Below are 22,517 nucleotides of genomic sequence, written 5' to 3' on the forward strand. Positions count from 1 at the left end.
AGAATATTTGAGTAGTTTTTGATTATTTTTTTGTTATTTGGTTTTGCTTTTTTGGTTTTACTAGACTGATTTTCATCCTTAAAGTTCTATTTTTCATCTTTTTCTCCTAAAGATAACTAGAGTCCATTACTTTATTTTTTTCTGTTTTTTTTAGGGCTATCTTTCATTTTTTTAAATTAATTTATTTTTTAAGGAATACAAATTTCTTATGTACAACTTTAGGAATATAGTGATTCTTCTCACCATACCCACCTTCCCATACTCCCATCTCCCTTCCTCCTCCCTCTCCCCTTCCCAGTCCCATTTCTTCATTAAGCGTCAATTTCATTTAACTTTGTACAAAGAAGACCAACTCTATACTAAGAAAAGATTTCACCAATTTGCACACATGTACACACACACACACACAAACTGTTTGGGAACAAGTATCACAGTTAACTCTCATAATACAACTCATTGAGGACAGAAGTCCTGCAAGGGCAGTTAGTGCACAGTGACTCCTGTTGTTAATTGAACAATTAGCACTCTTATGTGTGACATCAGTGACTATGCAAGGCTCTTGACATGAACTTCCTAGACTCGGAAACCTTTTGAATCCACAAATTCCATCAGTATTTAGACAAGTCCTTTAGCAAAGTGAAAGTTCTTTCTTCCCTTTAGAGAAAAGTACATCCTTCTTTAACGGCCACTTCTCTCCATTGGGATATCAGTCACAGAGGTCCTTCATGTAGACTATTTTTTTTTTTTGCTTTCCATGCCTGAGTGCTCTAATGGGCTTTTCAACCAGACCAGGAAGACTTAAGGGCTGATTCTGAGGTCAGAGTGTTACTTAAAGTAATTGTCATTCTATGAGTCTGCTGTGTGGACGGCTTTCCATGCTGGACCATTCTCTCCTTTTTAATTCTATCTACTATAATTACCCCCTACTTGATCCTATTTATATGTTCATTTTAACACTTAATCCTATCTGTATGTTCACTTTAACACTTAATGTGATCACTTTAACACTTAAGATGACATTTTTGTAACTGTAAAGCTGTATAGTCCTGCATACATTCCTAAGGACTAATATCTAAGAGTACAGTTTAAAACCTTGTCATGGGACCCCAAATCACATTGAAATAGGTGCTAAAAATGTCATTTTATTCTTTTTATTCTCAGTCTTCCTCCAAATTCCATCCTTTTTCTCAAACAGCCACTATAAATGCAGGCATATCTCAGAGCCTTTTTTGAGGAGCTAGCATACAGTTCAAAACTCAAAGATTATGCCACTTTGTTCTACAATTCAAGTTTACTTCATTGGGTTAGAAAAGCTTAAACACTACTTATTTCCTTATTTCCATGGTACAAGAATCCTTAATTGTCTTCCCCTTCTTTCCTCTCAGGAAGTGATGAAGCCTTGTGAATTACAAGATCCACAACTGAGACAGCGGATCAGATACTGCTTAAACAGTAAGTACTCACGGATTTATTTTTCATTGTTCTATGATTTCACCCAAAGAAGGAAGAGAACTTTGACCATTCATCCTGAGAATAATTAATGATTGATTTGCTATGTTTGGAATGTATAATGGAGTGAATTCCAAAGAATGTGCCTAGTCTTGCCAGTAGACAAGAAAAAGTGCACAAATCTTTCTAAAAAGAAAATATCTGATTAGATATCTCACAAATGATCATGAATGCCGTTTTGGGTATAAAGCCAGCTCTGAAATTCAAACTTAAGCAGAAATTCTGTTTTAACAGATAGGCAAAGATACAACCTATGAAAAACTACCTTATCAAGTGTGTATTTGTTAAAAAAATCCACATATCTTCTGTTGCAGACATAGTCTTTGGCAATAATTCGCATTCTGTCTCTAATACTCATTAGATTATATGACCTTGAGTGAATTGATAGCCTATAAAATAACTCAAAAAATTATTTTCAAGATTAAATAAGTTCAACAATGTCAACCATTTAGCATTGTGTCTGGCATACCAAAGCTATTTATTAAATATTAGTTTTCTTTTCTATCCATATGTGGTGTTTTAAGTGTGTTTTGCTTGCCACTTGGAATTTTATATAAACTTTGGGAAAACACACTGGAATATTTGTGCTTTAGGAACATTGTTAAAGAATTTACTCCACTCACAGAGTGAAAACAAGTATACAACATTGTGTGAAAATCCAGGCCAAAGCTCTTCTGTAGGTCTTGAGGCTAGTTAAGTATTCTCTGCAGGCAATACATTGTCTTGCTTCACCTGATCAAAACAAGTGGATGTTAAAATACATGTGCAGAACACTTTCAGAATTTTGAGCCATTTTTTGGTGTCAAAAGAAATCTATTATCTCTATTACTTTCCTTCTAATTGTGTACTGAACAATGAAAATACATTTGGATGGAGTGCAACTGAGAGGAAGCCTCTATATGAAATGACAATTCTGCCAGCTCTTCTAAGATTTTCTTTAAAGATTTATCTATTTCAAAGGCAGAGGGATACAGAAAGGGGGAGAAACAGAGTCATCTTCCATTTAAGGCCAAAGCCAGGAGCCTGGAACTCCACCTCCCATGTGGTGTCAGGGATCCAGGTACTAGGTCATCATCTGCTGCTGTCCCAGAGAGCTGAATCAGAAACAGAGCAGCTGTGACTTGAACCAGTACTCAGATATTGTATGCTGGCATCACAGATGGTGGCTTAACCTGCGGTGTCATAACATTGGTCCCTCTTCTGCGATTTTTGTGAATATGCTAAGTTGGATTTTGTGCTGTATTTGTGGCATGAAAAACCAAGGCAAATAGTATAACAGAGAAAGGGATTCTTCATTTTTTTTTTTTTTTGGCTTGGCATAAAGGGAAATTAGAGTGTACTTCTAACAGTCTTATTACTCTAGCCAAATGATGATGTGGTTAGAAGACTGTTGAGACCAAAGTAGATGTGTCATTGTTTTTAGTGAGCCTTTAAGACCAAATGAACTTCCTTGAAAACTATAAATTATTTCCCTGAACTCTCAGACTGGCCCAAGAGCCAAGAACCCATCAAAGTGTTGACGTCATTCTAAAGGAAAAGATCATGCTGGAGATGATAGTGAGGCATGACACCCACTTGCCTACACAACATGTAGTATCAACCCTCTCCTTTATTACTCACAGAACCTGCTTCCAGGCAGAAGAGGAAAACAACTGCAGTATTCCAGCCTTCTTTTGGGCCAGGGCATGGACATATCACCCAGTTCTGGCTCACAATTTCTAAAGGAAGTCTCCTAGTATAGAAATCCTTAAGAAAGACACATACATTACAAAACTGCTCTTCTTTCTTTTCTCTGAGTATGTCTGGGTAAAGACATGGTATGTGGAGACACATCAGCCAACGTGGAACCCTGAGAGGAGAAAGCTGAAAGTGAAAGCCAACACACTGAAGGATGTCCCAGCAGAAAAGTGATGGGAATGCCTGAGTCCTTGATGACTTCATCTCAACTTCAACTAAATAAACAATAAATTTCTGTATGATTTGAGCTACAGGTGATCCTAAACTTAAGATGGGCTCACAAGAGATGTGCAGTTCGGGACATGCTCAAGCTGACTTACCTCAAACGGTGGAGTTAGAAACATACCAGGGGATTCGAATTCAATCCCATCGAGGTGGCATGTACCAATGCCATCTCACTAGTCCCAGTGATCAATTTCTGTTCACAATTGATTGTAATGATAGGACTAAGAACCAAAGGGATCACAGAAACAAGACTAGTGTCTGCAAATACTAGCTGATAGAATAAAAAAGGGAGAGAATGATCCAACATGGGAAGTGAGATACACAGCAGACCCATAGAATGGCAGATGTCCTAAACAGCACTCTGGCCTCAGAGTCAGCCCTTAAGGCATGCGGATCTGGCTGAAATGCCCATGAGAGTATTTCAGGCATGGAAAGCCAAGACACTCTGGGGGGGAAAAAAAAAAAACCTAAATGAAAGATCTCCGCGAGTGAGATCCCAGTGGAAAGAACGAGTCATCAAAGAAGGAGGTACCTTTCTCTGAAGGGAGGAGAGAACTTCCACTTTGACCATGGCCTTGTCTAAATATGATCAGAGTCAGTGAACCCAGGGGGCTTCCATAGCCTTGGCAGCTCATGACAAGAGCCTAGGGTGATTACTGATGCCATAAACAGGAGTGTCAATTTGTAAAGTCAACAACAGGAGTCACTGTGCACTTACTCCTCATGTAGGATCTTTGTCCTTAGTGTGCTGTACATTGAGATTTAATGCTATAACTAGTACTCAAACAGTATTTTTCACTTTATGTTTCTGTGTGGGAGCAAACTTGAAATCTTTACTTAATGTATGCTAAACTGATCTTCTATATATAAAGAGAATCGAAAATGAATCTTGATGTGAATGGAAGGGGAGAGGGAGTGGGAAAGGGGAGGGTTGCGGGTGGGAGGGACGTTATGGGGGGGAAGCCATTGTAATCCATAAGCTGTACTTTGGAAATTTATATTCATTAAATAAAAGTTAAAAATAAATAAATAAATTTCCTTACACCACATTCTTCTGGAAATGCTGAAAAGATTAATGGAATTCTTAAAATGAAGTAACAGAATTTTTGTTTTTATATTTCATTTGAAGGTCAACCTTATATTTTTATTATTTAAAATGTACCATTATATTCATTGAAGTATTATACTTTTAGTGATAATGTGAAAAAAATTTTTAAAGAGGAATTTTAGAATGTTTTCTGAAAAACACAACAATCAATAAGATATTATAACTGTAGTCAAAAAATAAATAAAAGAAGAATAAAGTGTGAGGGAAAAAAAAAAGATGGGCTCACATTCTTATGAACTTACAGTAATTTGAAAATGCATTTGATATACCTGGCCTGTTGAACATCACAGCTGAACAGCATGGTGTACTGTGGAGTCTCGGTGTTAACTTGTTTATTGCCAGGCTGGCTGGGAGCTGGGTCTGCACATTGGCCACATTGGCCACTGCTCCACATTGCGAGAAAGTATCGTAACACGTATCACCAGAGAAGAGAACAAAATTCAGAATTAAAAGTGTGCTTTCTACTAAATGTGTATCACTTTTGTATGATTGGGAAATTGAAAAAGTACAAGTCAAACAACATAATTCAGGGACCATCTGTATGTTAATTGAGGCATACTCTAGTTGCAGCCTAAAGCCTTCCAATTCATACAATAGTTATTGTTAGAAGATAAAAATGTGCCTCAATCAAGACTGGAAAAAAAGTAAATAAGACATTTCCGTGTGGTGTGATAGAAAACCACTGAACACATACCCCTACCACTTTTTACCTAAAATTAATTTACCTAAAATTCCTCTCGGTAGAGGCTTGACCATATTCATTCTTTCTATAATCAACTTTGCCTTCCTATTTTGTGTAAGGTTGCCAGATAAATATTTGGGATATATTCATACTAAAAATTTGCTCATTGTATTTTCTGAAATCCTCATTTAACAGGGCAGCCTGTGTTCTTTGCCAAGTTTGACAGCATCACCCGAGTGCTGTGTCCTCGGGTAGGGTCTGGGGATACCACCCCACTCTTTACTGCAATGAACTCATTCCTTCAAAGCCTCTAGGTGTTTCTTATGCGCACCCTGGCTGCAAATCCACTGCCCTTGGAACTGTCTGGTCAACTCCATATTACATAGCTCAGGAAACTTAAGCCCAAAGAGGCACAGAACAACTCAATTCTGCACACAGAATTCTATTGTACTCTTTCCAGAGCCTCTTCACCCTTACTCCTAACAGCTCTTTGTGCTAGGTTGAAAGGGGTGGCTAATATTGTCCGACTTGGTCAAAAGAAGGAGGCTTATCATAACAACTTCCTTTGATGAGAAAGATAATCATATTTAACACACCTATTTTGTGTGTGGCAAAAGAATATGTTGTACAAGAAGAGAAAGAATTGTCTTGAAAATCTTGTCTAAATCCATAAAAATACTTTCTTAAAAATAAAATATTTTCCAAATATTGTATATACACAAGGGAGTATTCAAAGGTTCATGGAATTGAGGTTATGCATATTATGAAAAAAATTATATGGATTTCAAATTTTTACAGCAAATACTTTTTAAAAAATTGTTTATTTTACTTATTTGAAAGGCACATGCACACACATACACATACATAGACAGTGATCTCCCACCCAGTGCTTCACTCCCCAAATGTCCCCAACAGCCAGGGCTGGCTAGACCTAATCCAGGAGCCTGGAACATAATCCAAGTCTCCCTTGTGAGTGGCTGGGGCCCAAGGACCTAGGCCCTTTCTGCTGCCTCCCAGGGTACACATTATCAGGAAGTTGCAATCAAGAGCAAAGCCAAGACTCACTCCCAAGTATTCTAAAATGGATAGAGGTACCCACTTCTACATTTGGCTTTTAATTTTATTTTCTCCCTAACTTTAAAAGATACCCTCAAATATTTCATATATGTGATATATAACTTATTACACATAACTCATCTAGGATATACAGCCTCAAATCTATAGCAATACTTGTTATAACTTACAAGTATCAATAAGGAGGATTGCTTTATTTCTCCTTAGGTGTCCTTTGCTAATCTTTTGATGAGTGAAAAATCTGCAACCTCTGTAAATAATGGGCTGTGCTTGAAATTTAAAAGCAGTGGTCCTGGAGATTAGCCTGGGAAGCAGTCAGAGTTTCTCCTGGAACTGGGCGTTATAGATTTAAAGCTTTCTGGGCAGGTATGTGTATCAGAGATATAGCTAGAAACTTTTCTCTTATACCTAATCCAAATCTCTCATGTTACAGTGTTAGTCCAAATCATGTGATTTCATCCCTGAAAATGACAGAGACTAGATTAAGTCAATTCTCCACACAGATGAATCTAACATAGATCTTGTGTTAGTCTTCTCGTGTTTCCTATAAGCTAAATCCAAGTATCATAAATGCAAATAAACAAGCAAATGTCACTTTAACAAGATCCCAAAACTTGTTCCTAGAAAATCAGACTTTGTTTTCGAAAATTACATGAAATTCAAAGATCAGTAGAATAGATTGAGATGATCTTTGCAATTCCTTATAATGGAATGTAACTCAAAAATCTTACTTCTTTAGATCCAGGTATCCTCAACTAGTACATCCACTTGTGATGTCCAGAGTCTTTTCAAGACCCATCAGGTGAGCTGTCCAAGTGACTGTTCTTTGTCATGAAGGGTTCAATTTGGGAGAGAGGAATACATTACCATAGCACAAACAGCCACTCTCTAGCTCCAGCTACCCCCACCACTGGTGGAGAAGGGCTTTATGAAACCAGAAAGAAATTCCTACTTGACAGTAAAGGTGGAACACTTGGGCCTCAACTTTTCCAGTTATTCAGCTTCTGATGAGATTCTCTACAGCCCCTCCAAGTTACCTCTGTTTTGGCTATTTCCAAAAACTCCAATCTATTCCCAAAAGATTTGTCACTTCTGGGGGAAAAAAAAGTCCCTATCTGTTGGATTAAATTCATTCCGTTATGCTTGTTGATATTTTCAACAAATCACATTATATTATAGTCTCACCGTAAGTAGGTGAGAATACAATATTCAGAGATATGTATTTTTGTACTTGAAATGTTAAAAGGTACACCCTTGAGAATTCTATCTGCAGGATGATAGAGTCTGTTTTACCTGCCTGGGCACATTGTACTGAATTGAGGTCAATATTATGCAAATAACATTCCGAACATTTTTCTCTCATAGCATTATAAGGGGCGATGCAAGTTTCTCTTGCTCTTATTGGTTGGGAATGACATGGGGATCTAGAGAGCTCTTCAGACCTGGAATGGAAAGATCTCTATTCACATGACAGGTCTGAAGGTGTGAATCTCTCTCCCCTACATTTCTGCACCCTGATCCTTGGTCAGCATGACTCAATACTTGAAACCTAGGCATTGTATCTGAATTTTCTACTTGAACTTTGATCTCAGACAAGAACATATCTTAGAATGTTGACCACTTATGAAGAAATTGAGAAGACAGAATTCCCCAAACTGTGCGGTAAAGTTTGAAACTAAAATTTTAACACAGGAAAGCCGTGTTAATTCTCTTTGGTGTCCTGACATCTAAACACTTTTGACTCTATAATGGGATTATTCTTTACTGTGTCTTTGGGGTATTTTTCGTTCTTCTGTCCCAAGACTCCCTGGCTATTGGGAAATGGTACCTTCCTTATCAAACATGTCAACTTATAAAAGATCATAAAATAGTTGCTGATGAAAAGTCTACTATTTCACAATTGGAGAGTCCATTGAAATCTATTAGGCAGTCCCCTCAAACCTGTAATAATCAGAGTTTTCAGAATATCACTGAGGACAGGACATGGGTCATGCCTACAGCTAAGTTGGCTGTGTCTGCTGGAGGCAGCATTTCCACCTACAGGACCATGTGCATCTTAGAGGCTACTCTATTTTATTCAAACCATGTGAGCTACTGACTGTGCTTGTCCTCTCTCAAGGAATTAAAGAGATGTAACTGTGCATTGTTATTAATAGACAGATACTCCTCAATTTACAATGGGTGCATATCCTGATAAACCCAACAGAAATTGAAAATATCCTGAGATGTGAACTGAATCCATCTAACCTACTGCACATCCTAGCCTAGTAACACAGTGCACTATAGAGTCTCAGTGGTGTCCCCTTGTGACCTTGGGGTCAGTACTATGCTCACTACTGCTGCCCAGTGTTGCCAGGGAGCAAGAGAGTGCCTCCAAAATTCAAAATTCCAAGTACAACTTCTACTGAATGCATTTCACTTGCATACAAGACAAAAAGTTAAAAATTAAACCATCCTAAAGTCAAGGACTCCTGCCTGTACCCTAAGAACGGATAAAAATATAGGGAAGGGGAAGTGGGTGTGTGGAGGGATAAATGAGGATTTCAGAAACAATAGAACAAAACAGAAAAGCCAATATTTATTTAGGGTGGATAAATGCTACTCTCAGTATCCCCATCAAAAAAGTCCCTGAGTCAGTTCCTGTGCTAAGAACTCATGATCATTATAATAGTTGTTACTTTTACCATAAAAATTCCATTCACCTAATACCTACTGCCAACAGGATTCAAAGAGATGACAGAAAAAGTTACCCTCTCTGAGTTAAACTTAAAATTATTTCAGCATCGTCATCCTACCCGGTTTCCTTTCAAAGCCGTGTTTAGATCTGTCACTGATACTCTTATCTAAACACATTTGGAGTCCACTTTTCTCACAAAGAGGTTATGTAACTCAATTGAGTACAGAAATAAGTTTAACTTTTTGGATAAAATATCTCACTGATGTTTTGTCATGCTGATCATATATCCCCACCATTTGCCATCGTTTGTTTTCTTTGTATAAGTGATTGCTTTCAAATGAAGGCTAAACTACACTGCCCTTAGAAAATTTTATGTCGTTCCCACCTTATATCCTGTCAAATGGGGACAGACGACTCCCTCAAAGACAGTGCCTCTATCAGTTCCACTTACGGACATCTTTCTTTAAATAATCAGTATTTAACTGGTGGGTAAATGCCCAGTTAAAAGAATTCTGATAGGCTCATAATGCCATCTAGTGGACAGTTTTCAAAATATCCCACAGGTCTTTTTTTTTTTTTTTTTTTAATAGTCAAATCGTTTTTGAGGAAGTGTTCCCAGCTACCAACTAAAAATTATTGAGTAGGATCACTGAATCCTCAGACAAACCTATGACAGCATTTCTAACAGGGTGTACTCCTCAGGAAAGCTGACTTACCATTGTATGATCCTTGGGCTCATCTGTTCAACACATGAATAAAAGAGCTCTATAAAGTAGAAACTCAATGTGCTCAGTTCATCCTTGCTAACAGCATCCAAGGTATCTAATGCTTACCACCTGGGGTGTACAAGCAAGATGACTCACTATTCTTGAATACCGTAAACAATAAATGACAAATGAAATTTACAATTTTACAATTCCATGGACTTCTGACAGCCAGTTTGTGATGAGAGACCAATGCACACCCATTGCACAAGAGAGAATTAAAGTTAATGAAAACTAAGTGACTTGATCCTAATCTGATGCCTAGAAAAAACTCAACTCACAGATTTTCAAAAGCTAAGCACATTGACTCTTTCAATAAGCCAATAGCATATTGAAAGAGTGATCCTTCATGACAAAGGAGAGGTTTACTAAAAAAATGCAGAGATGATTTAACATATGCTACTTATTTAATGTGATTCACTATTTTACCAGATATGAAAGGAAAACAATTTATGGTTATTTCAACATAGGCTTTGAAAGCATCTGATAAAATTCAACTCCCATTTTCGATAATAAAAGTCACAGTAGATTATAAAAGGATAGTAACACAGTGTGTTAGAGATAATATTCATGAATCCTGCTATAATCCTCATACATAATGGTGCAACATTATAATTATTTCAAAATTACATCCAATAATACCGCCATTATTTCTGCTTTTATCACTATTAATTCAACAATGATTCTGAAGCCTGAGGCAATGCAATAAGACAAGATAAATATTTTAATAGGTATAGATAATTTGATTGTTCCAAAAGCAATCTGGAAAAATTAATGTTAAAAAATCAGAGCTTATAAGATAATTAAGAAGCAATACCAAAGAAAAACAGATAAAAAGCAATAGCTTTCTTATATAATTAGGAAATGTAATAGAAAAACAAATCCTATGTATAACAGGAAAAGAAAAACATTGAACACACAAAAAGCAAATTTTTAAAAAGCAAACAAGCTGAAAATACTTAGAAACAAAGCAAACAGAAATGTGCAAGTCTTATATGAATGAGTTAAATTTTATCAAATGCTTTTTAGTAGTTACTAAGATAATTATATTTTTAAAATATGTTTTTGATTTGTTAATGAAATATGGGGACAATATCTGACTAAATACAATTTTGAAATGATATGCCATAAAAGTTTGCACGGCCGGGACTGAGAAACATAGTCTCTACCATATAGATACTCCACTAATTTCCTAAGTGGAGTCTTCTTTTACATCCCTGTCTTGGTCCTACTTCCTTTCCCCAAGTCATTACTCCAGTGATTCAGAATGTGTTTCTTACAGTAGAGTAATACCTTAACTAGTGTGACTGTCCTATTCATTTTTCAGTGAATTTCCTTTCTGCTATAAGAACATAAGTTCTGTGAGAACATAAATTCTGTGATTTTTTTTAAACCAAGCACATGTTTTGGAAAATAATAGGCTCAAAAAGTGTTTGTTGAGTAAATAAACTAAAATAAATCTAGACTATACGTAGAACGATTACAACTGAGAAGAAAAAAAAACCCATATAAATGTAAAAAGGGACTACAGACAAGTAAACCTTAGAACAAAGCCAGTCAATGAACCTATGAGAAGTTTCATCTTACTATAAGAGAGGTAACACTTGTGGATACAACCAATCATATGACTGCCATAAATGATAAATTTGACTAATGTACCTAAATGTGAGTGGTAGCATGCTAGCTTGAGATATGAAAATATTTTCCACGTTGTTTCTCCAATTCATGGTCTTTCCTTCTGTCTGAGAAACTGGGCATCCAGTCTTCATTGTTACAGGAAAGAACAACATGACAGAGCACAGACATTAAAAGAGTAAAATCTTGGCTTTTGACTTTTGGAAGATTTGGCGGAATGCACGAGCAGGTTGAACAAATTCTCCATGAAGGAGGAGATTCAAAGTATTGGAGAAAGGAGGGAAATGGGTCATAGATCACTTAAGAAAGTTGCTTACCATGTCAAAGATGAAGGGGCGAGGAGAAACGATAGCAACTCTACCAGTATTTGAAGAATCTAAGAGTGCAGGGACCCTGGGCTACTCTCTATCCACCTTCCTAAGTACAGGGCCCCTAAGGACAAAAGCCACAGAGCCCTGCATCCCAAGAGTGCAGGAGCACTGGGGTGGAAAGGATTGTATGGGGAAGAGACTCAGGCAGTCCCACCTGATTTCCCACCGCTGCTCAAGATGGGTTTGGGAACTGTGGAGTGATCTTCAGTCTGCTTCTGAGGGAGTTAAGGACGTAGCTAAGGGAGCCTTTGTGGTCAGTAAAACTAGGGATCGGATAGAGCCCTGGACATCTCAGAGCACCGAGGTTCTGATAGCTCCCCAGGATGTGGTACACCGGATGCCTATAAGCACTACCTGAGAACAAAGCACCAGGGAGATGTGAAAATTAATGATTATATTTCTGCCATAGGAAAATAGAGATCAATGAGGTTACAGGGAAACATGTTACATACTTCACAGACTGAAACTTGCAGCTCTCACATTAAGAAGACAGAGTGTGCCAGTGATGGCAGTGAGATCTGCAAAAGTTAAAGAGTGTTTTGGGAGATAGAGCATTTGCATATTGATAATTAAGGAGAATTTGAATTTGGGGGAAATATTTTTTCATTAAAAAATATGACTGATGAAAAAAGACATAGGAAACGAGATGCCAAAGGTGTATTTGAGAGAGAAGATGACTTTGGTTGTACTGGAGAATTTATTTTAGATCTTAGTTACAGTGCTGAAAGCGTGGAGTGGGATGGACAATGCACTGAAATCTTTACAGAGGCTGGAGGTGATGCATGAACCACTGGTGGGCTTTGAGCAGGATTTATCAAGACGAACCCAATGCTGGAGCGTAAGTGGAGCAACGTGGGCAGACTCATTTGAAGTGAATCACAGGCAGTTACACAGGACTGAGAACTTGAATTGTATGATTTACTATTCATATAAGTATGAAATAATGCAAAAAAATCCATTTTCTTCATTAAAAAAAAAGAGAGATCTCTATAAATGCTGCATGCCCAGCGGCATTGTGCCAGTGCCTGCTTGTGGGTGGATTTATCTGTAAGAGCTCTTGACAGCTTTCCTCTGTGTCTTGGGTTCTCTTTGAGACAGGGATAGATCTTCTCTCAATGAGGGTCACCATTTCATTTAGCATCCTGCCAAAATTAGGCACATAGTAACTATGGAGGCCTTACTGACTTCGTTATTAAAACCCAAGGAACTAATACAGGAGTTTGACCTTTTGAAATGAGATATTACCTTAATAACCATCTTCGCTGTAGCCCTCATTTCTTTCTAGTCTACAGTTTTCTATGAGCAGATTTAGAAAATATCCAGGTTTGGGGCCAGCATCACAGTGTAGCAGGTTAAGCCTCCGCCTGCAGCACTGGAATCCCCTGTGAGTACCAGTTTGAGTCCTGGCTGCTCTACTTCCGATCTATCCAGCTCCCTGCTAATGTGCCTGGGAAAGCAGCAGAAAATGGTCCAAGTGCTTGAGCCCCTGCCACCCATGTGGGAGACCCAGGTGGAATTTTAGGATCTTAGGTCTGGCTTGGCCCAGACCTGGCTCTCCTTGTCTCCCTGTAACTCTGCCTTTCAGTTGAATTAATAAATATTTCTTTTCTTAGAGAGAGAGAGAGAGAGAGAGAGAGAAAATCCAGGTTCCCAGACCTTTCTTTTGCTATCAGAGGTTGACAAGCTCCTGTTGGTTCTGTTGTAATCACGCCGAAGTGCAGTTGAAGAAATGAACTATAACCTATAGCAAAAAGTGGGGCAACACTACTCACATGGATGACAATTTTCACAGTTAAAATTATACCTAGAAAGGGGATGTTTTGGTTATAATTCTGTTTCTTGGCAGAACACATAAACTCACTCACATGGTTATATCAGGGAAACATAAAACAAGTCAAGTGGATACTAGGAAGCTGATTTAGTATTTAATATTTCCTTTAACCTTAATTTAGTACATTAATAATTATGCATACATGTCATTATTCATTTACCCAAACGTATACAACACACAATAACAAGAATAGACCCCAAAACAAATGATCCCTTTCCACTTCCTCCTACTCCTGGCAACCACTGACCATATAGGATGTAGCCTTCTCAGATTGGCTTCTTCCATGAATAAGACGAATTTATGTTTCTTCCCTATATTTTCATGGCTTGATAGTTCATTTATTTTTAGCACTAGATAATATTCCCTTGTCGATGTATCAGACTATTTCTAAAACAGCACAACTCCAGACATTGATTACTTTATTAGTGAACTCTATAGAACATTTAAGAAAGAAAAAATGCTAATTGTGCCCAAATTTTTCCAGAAAATAAAAAATAAATGATGAATCTCCACATCAGTATATCAGCCCAGCATTACTTTGCTACTAAAACCAGAAAAAAAGCTACTACAAGAAAACTGGAAACTATCATCCTCATGACATACATGCAAAAATATGTAGCAGATATCAAATAGGGGCCGTTGCTGTGGTGCAGTAGGTTAATCCTCCACCTGGGGCGCTGGCATCCCTTATAGGCCCCGGTTCTAGTCCTGGCTGCTCCTTTTCCATACCAGCTCTCTGCTATGGCCCGGGAAAGCAGTAGAAGATGGCCCAAGTGCTTGGGCCCCTGCACCCACATGGGAAACCTGGAAGAAGCTCCTGGCTCCTGGCTTTGGATCAGCTCAGCTCTGGCCTTTGCGGCCATTTGGGGAGTTAACAAGCACATCTTTCAGTTTGTCTCTCCCTCACTGTCTGTAACTCTACCTGTCAAATAAATAAATAAATAAAATCATTAACAACAACAACAAATATGAAATAAAAGTTACTACACAAAAATAGCATAGTAACCTGGGTGATTTATCCCAAAAATGTGATATGAGCTCAATATTACACTATATTAATAGTCTTTTAGGAAAAGTAACATACGTGCTCACCAAAATGGATGCAGAATAAACATTTCACAAAAATTCAACATCCATTCATAATTTAAAAAATTATCAGTGATGGGTTTGTGGCAGAGTGGTTTAAGCTACCACTTAAGATGCCTACATCTCACCCTGGAGCCCTGGTTCAAGCCCAGGCTACTCTGCTTCCTTTCCAGCTTCCTGCCAACGTGCCTGGGAAGCAGTGGATATTGGCTCAAGTGCTTGAGTCCCAGTCACCCATACAGGAGATCTGATGGAGCTCCTGGTTTTTGGCTTCAGCCTGGCCAACTCTTGGCTGTTACAGGCATTTGGGAGTGAACCAGCAGATGGAAGATTCTCTCTCTCTCTGCTTTTCAAATTTATAAATAAGTAAATCTTTAAAAAAATCAGCAAACCTATAATGTAAAGGAATATCCTCAATCTGATAATAGCATCATTAAAAGAAAGTGTTTGATATCATAATAGTGAAAGATTGAATTACAAGATGAAGAAAGGCAGGGGGCCAGCACTGTGGCGCAGCGGATTAACGCCCTGGCCTGAAAGCACCGGCATCCCATATGGGCGTCAGTTCTAGTCCCGGCTGCTCCACTTCTGATCCAGCTCTCTGCTATGGGCTAGGAAAGCAGTAGAAGATGTCTCAAGTCCTTGGGCCCCTGCACCCACGTGGGAGAGCCAGAGGAGGCTCCTGGCTCCTGGCTTAAGATCAGCGCAGCTTCGGCCATTGTGGCCAATTGGGGAGTGAACCATCGGATGGAAGATCTCTCTCTCTCTCTCTCTCTGCCTCTCCTCTCTATGTGTAACTCTGACTTTCAAATAAATAATAAATCTTTATATTTAATATTGCACTGGAGATCCTAAATAGATCAGCAAGGCAAGAAGAAATAAGAGGAATACATATTTGAAAAAAATATAGATATAAAACAGTATTTATTTATAGGTAACATTATCATCTACAAAGAAAATCCCAACCTCCCCCACAAATCCACTAAATTAATAATTAAGTTTTAATTAGCAAATACCTAGGATTCAAGGTCAATGAACAGAAATAAATTATATTTTGATATCCAAGCAATGGAATATCAGAAATTAAAAATATAAAATATGCCACTCATAATAACATTAGAAAATAAAACATTTAAAGATAAATCGAATAAAATACAAGATTCACATGCTGATTATTACAAAATATGTGTAAGGGGACTAACAGTTTAGGCAGATGGAAAGAGGTACACTGTCCAATGGGTCAGAAGATGAAATTAAACTATTGATAGTCCTCCAAGGTGATCTATAGATTTAGTACGATCTAAACAGAAATTCCTACAGATTTTTTGTAATAAATGACAAGCTGATAATTTTGATATGTTAAGAGTTAAAATAAACAAAATAACTTTGTAAAAGAACAATCCTTATGGACTCACACAACTCGATTTGGATTTGGATTAAAACTATATAATTAGGACAATGTGATACACCAGCACACACATAAAGATCAATAGAAGAGCAAGCCCAGAAACAGACCCACATATATCACGTCACTTGGATTTTAATAAGGAATTCAAAGTATGTCAATGGAGAAAGGAAATCATTTCAGCAAAAATAAATTATGACTGGACCATGGACCTAAATGAAACTATAAAGCTACAAAAGTTCTATAGAAAATCACAGAATATTTGTGACCTTGACTTGGGCAAAAATTTCTTAGGACAGATGAACTTAAATCATAAATGGAAAAATAATAAATTAGACTTCACCAAAATTTTAAAATTTTCACTCTTCAAATGATGTTGAGAAATAGAAAAATCAGCCACACTAGGAGAAAATATTTAAAAAAAATAGATATTTGAGGGCTGGTGTTGTGGCATAGAAGGTAAAGCCACTACTTGCAATGCCAGCATCCCATATGGGCACTGGTTTAAGGCCCAGCTCCCTGCTAATGTGCCTGGGAAAGCAGTGGAAGATGGCCCAAGTCCTTGGGCCCCTGTAACCACGTGGGAGACCCGAAAGAAGCTCCTCGCTCCTGGCTTCATTCTGGCCCAGCACAGGCTGTTGCAGCCATCTAGGAGTGAACCAACAGATGGAAGATCAGTCTCTCTCTCTCTCTGGAATTCTGACTTTCAAAATAAATAAATATTTTTTAAAAAATAGATATATGATAAAGATCCTTTTTTAATATAAAGTCCCTTTTTTATACTCAATAATTAAACAAATATCTCAATAAGACATGGGGCCAAGAATCACAACTGATATCAACAGCAAATGCACAAATGAAAAGTGTCCAATTTCATTACTACTTAGGGAAATGCAAATAGAATCCACAGTAAGATACGATCAGATTCCTAAATTCACCGTGTTAAGTATGACTAGGGTGCAGAGCAACCGGAAGTCTTATTGCTGGTGATAATTCAAAATGGCACGATCCCTTTGAAAAACAGTTGACAAATTCTTTGATATTTTAAGAGGTAAAGAGAGAAGAAGAAAGAGAGAGAGAGAGAGAGAGCTCTCATCCACTGGTTCACCACCAAAATGCCTGCAACGGCTGGGGCTAAGCGAGGCTGAAACCAGAAGCCAGGAACATGTGAGTGGCAGGAGCCCAATTACTTGATTCATCACCGCTGCCTCCCACAGTCCTCATTCTTAGGGAGCTGGAATCAGGAGCCAGAGCTGGATAAGGCCCAGACAGTCCAATATAGCACGGGGTGTCTTCATCAGCATCTAACCACTAGCTACATGCCTGCCCCAGCAGACTCTTAAAGATAAATGTGCACTTCCCATACAACCCAGAATGCCTACTTCTAGATAACTGTTACTCAAGAGAAATGAAGTTATATGTCCACACAAAGACCCATACACCAAGACTGGAAACAACCCCACTGTCTATCATTTGGTGAATGTTATACCCACAAGATGAAAAGGAATACAAATCAATAAAAAGGAAAAAACATTGCTATATACGCCATTATGGATGTGTCTCAAAAGTATCATGAAAACAGGAAAATGACACATCAGGTTAGACCCTAGATCGTTTTCTGGAAGAGATAAAGCTAATGGGACAGAATTTAGAACACTTCTTGTGAGTAATGGAATAGGAAAGAGGATTGACTGCAATGAGCCAGCACGGGAGAACTTTGAGCTGTGAGAAATATTGCTCATATATTGAGTGTGGTGGTGCCTACAGGCAGTGCTTAAACAAGAGCATTTTACTGTGTGTGAACTATTTATTGATGAACACGACTCTTTATAAAAGAAAACCTATGGGCCGGCGCTGTGATGTAGCTGGTAAGGTTGCCACTTGCAGTGCTGAAATCCCATATGGGAGACAGTTGAGTCCCAGCTGCTCCTCTTCTGATCCAGCTCTCTGCTAAGGCCTGGTAAGGCAGTGGAAGATGGTCCAAGTCCTTAGGCCCCTGTTAACCCCATAGAAGACCAGAAGAAGCTCCTGGCTCCTGGTTTCAGAATGGCCCAGCTCCAACTGTTGTGGCCATTTGGGGAGTGAACCAGCAGCTCTCTCTATGTCTCTCCCTCTCTCTATAACTCTGCCCTTCAAATAAATCAACGAATCTTCTTATAAAAAGTTTAGAGTAGGATATTCAGATAAATTCCTCAGAGAATATTTATTAGTGCCCTTTAGCACATAGTAATATTGGCTCTAAGAACTGAGAAAAAGGACTCAACTGTGTTCATCTCAGGTGAAATTGGCACCTATTGAAAGTGATTCAAAGGAGAAAATGTTTGTGTATTGTCCTCTAGTCCCCATCTATAGTCTTTGATCACATAATTATAATGTATTTTAAAGTAATCTGTCTTTAAACTGCCTCCCCTCTTTCCACGTCCTGCCCTAAAATTTAGCAGTATTATCTTAAACAGATACACATTCTTTTCTATTAAAATGAATTTATAATTTTAAATACTGCTGTACACTTAGCAGCCATGGGGAGATTTTTATTAGCAGCAGAATTGCATATGCATATACACTCATGTCTAATGCATACATACACATGCATATTGGACCCTTACATTTCTTAAAGTCCATATGATCATTTTTTCTCCACATTTATTATTAGAATTACAAAACTTTCTTGCATTTGTCTTCATTAGGACTTAATATCAGCCACTAATAACTTTGGAGACATAATACAGCGATAAATGTGAAAGATAAGGAAAATCAAGGTCAGCATGTTCACGGTACAAAACAATGGCATTTTTAGTTTATATTATGTACCATTATTAAAATCTGCAAAAGAAGTGACATGGAGGTTTAAAGAAATGACTCAAGGAAAGCCCTGATCAGGATTTTTCCTTTCACTGAAAATAGTTTCCCAATCTCATCAGTTAGTGTGTATCAGATCTCCTCCATTCCTTTCAACTCTTTTCAGTCTTTGCAGTCCACAAGTAGAATATATAACGAAAGAGAAAGTGCCTCCCAACAGAGCTCCTCAGAGGAGCTAGGCAACCCCAGAATGTACTCTAGGGTTTTAAATTTATTTTATAGACTATTTTCTCTGTGAAAATCATTTGTTTCTTGCTGGATTGCATTCAATTTTAATCATTGAGACCAACTGTCTATATAAACAAAAAGTTCATCTTCTTAAAAAAGTTTATGTTTGGGCCGGCGCCGCGGCTCACTAGGCTAATCCTCCGCCTAGCGGCGCCGGCACACCGGGTTCTAGTCCCGGTCGGGGCGCCGGATTCTGTCCCAGTTGCCCCTCTTCCAGGCCAGCCCTCTGCTGTGGCCCGGGAGTGCAGTGGAGGATGGCCCAGGTGCTTGGGCCCTGCACCCCATGGGAGACCAGGAAAAGCACCTGGCTCCTGGCTCCTGCCATCGGATCAGCGCGGTGCGCCGGCCACATCGCGCTGGCCGCGGCGGCCATTGGAGGGTGAACCAACGGCAAAGGAAGACCTTTCTCTCTGTCTCTCTCTCTCTCACTGTCCACTCTGCCTGTCAAAAAATAAAAAAAAAAAAAGTTTATGTTTTATTCTATATTTAATTTAGTCCATGACAATTTAAAATGGGCATTTCTTCCTTTACTTGGAATGCGTTCATCTACTACGTACATTATTTGTTGGCTAGTCTCTGGAATCTTCTTTATCAATGGCATTTTTATATTCACATTAATACAAAAAAATGGATAAATTCCTACTCACTGGAGTAAGAACTAATCTGTCCATCTTTTAATTTTTTGGGCTGTTTAAACCATTCCAATTACTTGTAACACATGTCAAGAGCAAATTTTATAGGATTTTAGAGGAAATTAATGACCAACATAATTACTAGTATATTCTGTAGGTCTTGGATACTATCTTTTAAAAAAGAACTCATCAAAAAACTCAGCAAAGACTTAGAAAGTAAATGCTGTGCAGTGTGCTCAAATTACTAAAAACATCATTACTCTAACAAAACACACCATAGGACAATATGATGCAATCTTCATCAATAATTAACACTAAAGCACTCTTGCTGGGATACAAAGTAATTTGGAGATGCCTGGAGTCAGAGATCTCATGCAGATGGATGAATCCCGTTGAGCCAACTCTATGTTATTTCAGCTCATTTGACAGTTGAGGAAACTGAGTGCCAGGCAGGCAACATTCAAGGTCATCCAGAAATTCACTAGAGATCTAGGGCAAGGATCTCAGACTATGTGTTTGTGCAAAATACTCATAAACTTAGTAAAACTGGTCTGAGCTTTGTTTTACTTCATTGCTGTGGGAGGAAAGACAGGTTACCTAACCTCTGTGAGCCTTGCTTTCTAATCAGAATAAAGGACACAATTACTGCGACCTCCCAGCATTGTTGTGAAGCTCATTTGAAGTAATTGTGTGAAAGAACCCTACAAATACAGTGGTGTGATTGTGGAATACGAATGAGCATCTTGGTATCTAAAAAGGAGCCGTTGTAATGAGCTCTGGAAAAAAAAAATGTTATGGTGCCCCTAACAGGAGCACTTTACTTCTTTCCAAGATTAAAAATGACTGATACAGATATCCCCTTGGTTCCTCAGATTGCCTTAAAAACAGGAAATTGGTTCTTACAAATCAATACTTACTCTAGCTGTAACTATAAGTTTAACAGCTGTTTCATCTACCTTAAATAGAACTAGCTAAACTGCTGAAATTTGAGCGTATTCCATGTGACTGACAGTTTTTTCCTCAAGCTATACTGAGCTGGTTGGAAAAAGGTTAATTGCTAACTGTGGAGTGCTAACGATACCACATTGATGAAATTACAGGATCACCGAGAGAGGAAAGGCCCCTAACACGCTGGAAGCTGGAGGGAAGCTCTAAATAATAGTTATTGATTTGTTTTTCTGAAAGCCAGTAAGTAGCAGAAACTACTCAGAAGAACAAAAATTATCCACGGGGTTTCCATTCATTTACAATTCATTTCTCATCTTTCAATTTTCTACCTGATAATAGCCAATTATAACTGTAATAATTATGTGCTTCAAAACAAGTAGTTTATACTTGGAGAAATAAATATTGAGAATCATTCTTTTATTCTCTGGTATTCAGTTGATTTCTTCTATTGAATAATTTTATAAGTCATAATAATCAGCCAGCAGTTCCTAAACCTTAGAGTTTTAAGAGAAATGAAAGACCCAAAGAATGGTGGATTTGGAAGTATTTAAAAACAGTGACCTTCAGAAAATACCTCATGGTCATTAATTCCCAAATTAGGCATCATTTCTGGCCAAGTTTGGCTCAAGATTTTATCTCCATCATGTGTCCTACTGAAGGAAGATCAAGTTCACTATAGCTTGAATATTATTTGGTTCCTAAGCCCATGTAGACGTTTAAACCCCAAAGTCACAAGTTAATTGCTAGAAAGTTAACAGAAGCTTAATCATGTTTTGGTGTCGAAGAGGTAGACCTCGTGGGAATCCTGGTCACTGGGGGAAATAGTTCTGGTGAAAGGATTGGTATAGAAGTCGGTGTTGGGCCCAGCTGCTCTCTCTGCTTCCTGTCTCATCATGTGGTCCTCCACCTGCCCACACTCCAAGCCACTCTCACTGTGGGAGGTGGTGCAAGGGCATTTGGTGGAGTGCCCGAAAATGAAGGGGTTGCAGGCTTCCCAGCTCAGTCCAGACATGCAAATCACCTGATGTGTATTAATTTCACTCCAGGACCTTGCTTTGAACAAAGACAAGCATTACAAGTGCATACATGTATACCTGTGCAAAGTGATAAGATTTATTCTAAAGGTGAGAATCTGAAAATACATACATGCATGAGAAATACCCATCATAGGTGGGCAGTGGGTCAGAAGATTACCTAAAGAGAGGAGAAAGAGAATGGGCATTGCACAGCACCTCCAGATGAGGTCTGCTGCAAAACACACACACACACAGAGAGAGAGACAGACAGACAGATAGAAAGTGAGCTTCTCCCAGTTGCTGGCCTCTTTTATGAGGTAGGGGGTGGTAGCTCTACAGTTCCATGTGGAACTTAATATCCAAATTTTCATGGCATTCTTACTTAAGTCTTAGATGAGGCAAATGGATATCAGGAAAGTGGGTGCTATGATTGACAAGTAGGATAGAATTACATATGGGGTCTTGCAGGGACTTCCCGCTCAGCTGACCTATACTGATTACCTGCCTATCCCACATCACACCTATCTGGGAAAACTTCTTGTGGACCATAGAGAACTCACCCTAACTGACGAAATATTGCAGCCACAAGAATGCTTCATGGACTGTAGTCCATATTGCAGCACACAGCTGTCCTGCCCACTACTTGTGCAAGCAAATGACAACAGTTACCCTAAGAAAGGACTGCTGCTACAGGTGCATACCTCCGGTCTGTGTTGCAGCAACTGTCAGT

General features: G+C 38.4%; 1 long non-coding RNA gene across 10 annotated transcripts in view; it reads right to left on the reverse strand.

The window, feature by feature from the left end:
• Positions 1 to 22,517, reverse strand: part of LOC127490274 (uncharacterized) — a 137,850-nt gene that overhangs the window by 78,790 nt on the left and 36,543 nt on the right. For all 10 annotated transcript variants that reach the window (XR_011386356.1, XR_011386355.1, XR_007918149.2 and 7 more), the window contains one exon: positions 4,849 to 4,962. This is a non-coding gene — a long non-coding RNA (uncharacterized lncRNA). The remainder of the gene's footprint in view (positions 1 to 4,848; positions 4,963 to 22,517) is intronic.

The sequence above is a fragment of the Oryctolagus cuniculus genome, chromosome 2 (assembly GCF_964237555.1).
Source record: "Oryctolagus cuniculus chromosome 2, mOryCun1.1, whole genome shotgun sequence".
NCBI classification, from domain to species: Eukaryota; Metazoa; Chordata; class Mammalia; order Lagomorpha; family Leporidae; genus Oryctolagus; species Oryctolagus cuniculus.